This window comes from Leuresthes tenuis, unplaced genomic scaffold, assembly GCF_036924035.1.
Source record: "Leuresthes tenuis unplaced genomic scaffold, fLeuTen1.0.hap1 SCAF_23, whole genome shotgun sequence".
Taxonomy (NCBI): Eukaryota; Metazoa; Chordata; class Actinopteri; order Atheriniformes; family Atherinopsidae; genus Leuresthes; species Leuresthes tenuis.
The window spans coordinates 13,372,194-13,375,584 of NW_027325377.1; the positions used below are offsets into that span (position 1 = coordinate 13,372,194).

At 41.7% G+C, this 3,391-nt stretch overlaps 1 protein-coding gene across 3 annotated transcripts in view; it reads right to left on the reverse strand.

Moving 5' to 3' along the window:
• nap1l1 (nucleosome assembly protein 1-like 1) overlaps positions 1 to 2,733 on the reverse strand; it is a 19,309-nt gene extending 16,576 nt beyond the window's left edge. For all 3 annotated transcript variants that reach the window (XM_072377943.1, XM_072377942.1, XM_072377944.1), the window contains exon 1: positions 2,625 to 2,733. The gene's annotated coding sequence lies outside the window, so the exon portion shown is untranslated. The remainder of the gene's footprint in view (positions 1 to 2,624) is intronic.
• Positions 2,734 to 3,391: the final 658 nt, after the last annotated feature.

Sequence of the window (3,391 nt, forward strand, 5' to 3'; positions counted from 1 at the left end):
AGCCTTCTTGAGATATTGATCTATGGGATCATTTTCAGGGGCCAGATAAGGGAAGCTTACATTTGCATAGTAACCACGGGACAACAAGGTGACAGATGAGGACCTGAAAGCAAAAGCCATGTCAAAACTCAAGCACAAAGGTGCCTAACTGACACCCATAGCCTTGTGATAAGGAAGAAACAGGCTTTTAGAACAGGCCTGTTCCCCCCCCCCTTTTTTTTCTTTCTAAAATGACCACTTTCGTCAAATGATCAATGTTTTATCAGCCATCTGTAGCTCTATTTTTGGGCTATGAAGCTAAATTTAAAAAGTTTATCATTAGCCATCAGTCCTGCAGGTAGAAGAGGTCACATCACAACTAAGCTGGTCGTTGGAGAATAACAGCAAGTTTCAACATTTCTGAGAAAATAATATGTTCTGCAATATAGGACATTAACTCATTAACAAGGAGACGTCATAAAAAATATATTGTATTTATATTATATAAGATAAACCTGGTTTAAACCCCTTAAATGAGACTTACTTTCTCTTATAAAACAATAAGCTGAATATTGTGGGGCCTTTAAACAAAAACAAACTATGCAGTTAATATATTTAAAAACTATCCTCACAGAAAATGCCTTTGCATGATCTTTAACTGCCACCCAACTGCTGCCCAGCCATGCTCAAAGCCATTGATTGTATTCACCTGTCAGCCCAGGGCCAAATCAGGCTCTTAACTGGACATTGAGACTTACCCCAGCTGCAGGGCCCCAAGTACAAAGAGCCAGAACTAAAACCTTTAGTGGCATATTTATCTGGGAAAAGTACCTACTTTAATGGGACCATCAAATCACAACAATATCTACATCAGGTGGCAGCATCATGTTCAGCATTACTCAGCTGCAGAGCTGAGGTGACAGCTCCCTCAGCAAAGTCTGATGACAAATCAAACAATTTCGTCCTTTACAGAGGGATAAACTGATGAAGGTGATGATGTGTTGACTGATGAATGGCTTTAATTATGTCCCATCTCTCCATTAGGAAATGCAGTGTGTCACCTGATACACCTTTCCATTAAAGTATGCAAATGCACAAGGATCAAAGAAAGTAAAACATATCCTCATATCTTTCCCCGACTGTGGGATAAATCATTTTTTTTATCTCATCTTATATCACATATATCCAACTTGACAGCTCTCTTAATGCATTTCCAACCAAAAAAAGCCCATTCAAACAAACGTTTTGTCGCTGTACAGAAGGAGATGATTAATGATCAACTTGGGTTCATTTCTTAGTAGCTGCAGGTGGACAAATGCTTCTGATAGAAGTCCCAACTCCAGCATTTTCCATGAAGGCAGGATGAGAGGGCATCTACTGCTTATGCAATATGCAAAGAAAGAAAGAAAGAATCTATGTCGATAAAAAAAATCTTTCTTACCACGCCCAAGATACCCTAGAAGAAATATTACAGGTTTAAAAAAAAATCTTGACTCTTGTTGTGAAACAATGAAACCTTCAGCTCACCCTTTAAAAAAAATATACACTACCAAATATCCGCTGGTCAGTACACAACGCATGTTTTGTTTTTTTAAATTCATATATGTGCATGGATAAACATTTTGAAATACAACAGGGGAACGGCAGACCATCCAAACAACTTTTTTTTCCCCTTTGTGAAGACAACCATTTTTCTTAATCCTGCCCAGCGACCACGTGTTGCATGCTGGAGTCTAGCAAACCATTAAAGACCAACAAAATAGTCCTGGTGGGTGTCTGCCTGTCTGCTCGTTATCAATCCACGTTTTCGACTTAATTTAGCCTAAACAAGCCGGCCAACCTGTTGGAACGTTTATTGTCCGAAGTTAAGCCGCAAATGACCACTCGTTTCGTCCAACGCACGAGCCCTCCCCTGGTTAGTAAACAGGCAAACTTTAGCCGGCCTACCCGGTCTCGTCAATGCACTGCCTCACAGTCTCTGGCCAATTAAGCTAGCTTATGTGCTGCTAGCTTGATGCGCACTACTTGGGTTTAGCAAGTGGGAGGAACAGTTTCGACAGACAGGGTGCCGTACTATATAATATGGACCAGTTAGGAAGTGGTGCCACCGCTACAGAACCACGTTGTGACCAGTTTTCCTTATGTAATGCAAACGGTTAACAAACTAAACCTGCCACCATGGGCTTTATCTCTAATGTCTGGAGTCCCATCCACAGTTCCCGACCCTGAGAATCATCCTCCCAAAAAATAAAAAAAATTATAATAAGGTCAAGTCCAAAAATACAAGGTACAAGACACGTGTCAACAAATGTTGAAAAACGTCGACAGTTACAGGAATAAGCAATCTTTCCTCATTTATCCGAGAGAATTTGTGGGAAAAATAAGCCAATGAAAGGTGGCATATAGGATAGTCGCTGTTTTGGATTTTTTATTTTTTTTTAAATAGCGTTTAACGTTAACACACATCATGGTGGAGCCAGTCTCAATGGCTGCTGTCGCTATCTCGATTGACTAGCATTAGCAGAGCAGAACCGTTTTCCTCTGCCGCTGTCTGTTTAGGCAGCAGATAACGATTTAACTTCAAAGGCGACGCTAGAGCTCTGGGGCGTCGGTACCCGAGCAATTCCCCAAGTCCTTTCCCTTACCTTCGCTCTGTGGCCGGAGGCTGGACTGGATAAGCAGCGATGCGCAGGGAAGCAGTCCTGGGGAAGAAAGAGACTCCGCTCCGATGGCGGTAAAAGGGAGAGAGATCCCGCCGCTTGCGCTCATATACATCCGACGTCATCACGCAAACCGGTAGTCACCGGGGCAACGCTGCTCATGGGCGGGGCGGCGGCGAGGATGCCCCCAAGAGGTGAGCAGAGGACGAGGGATCATCATGAAAATCATCATCTTCCTCCTCTCATCATTTTGTTGCTCCACCTCATCACTTCATTCATATGTGTTCTCATTATTTCCCCCTTTCTGCCTGTCCTCCTCAGAACATCATTAGAATTTAAATTTCCTTATATGTCTACATCATAACCTGCATCATGATCACATCACCAATAGCAACTCCATCATCCTCATCATCCAAACGGTTAGTGATGTCAAAGTCACAGTAATCATCACTATCTGAAGCAGTGCTTACCTTCATCAGTGTCATCTCAATCCTCATCATTCCACCCCCAGCCATTGTCGCAATGTGACACTTTATTGGTGTTAGCAATAAACTAATGCTGGAATTCTCATGTTGCCAGTGCTCCTTAAATTTCAACTCATTCTATTGTTTTATTGAGGTTATATTACAATTATATATTAGGAGCATTCATCTGGCTCCAGCCTTGATATTTTCACCCATTGATATTCTATTTATATGCAAATTGTCACATAACTGTCACAGTAAAGCAAAGTTTCAAAAATCACATGGAAT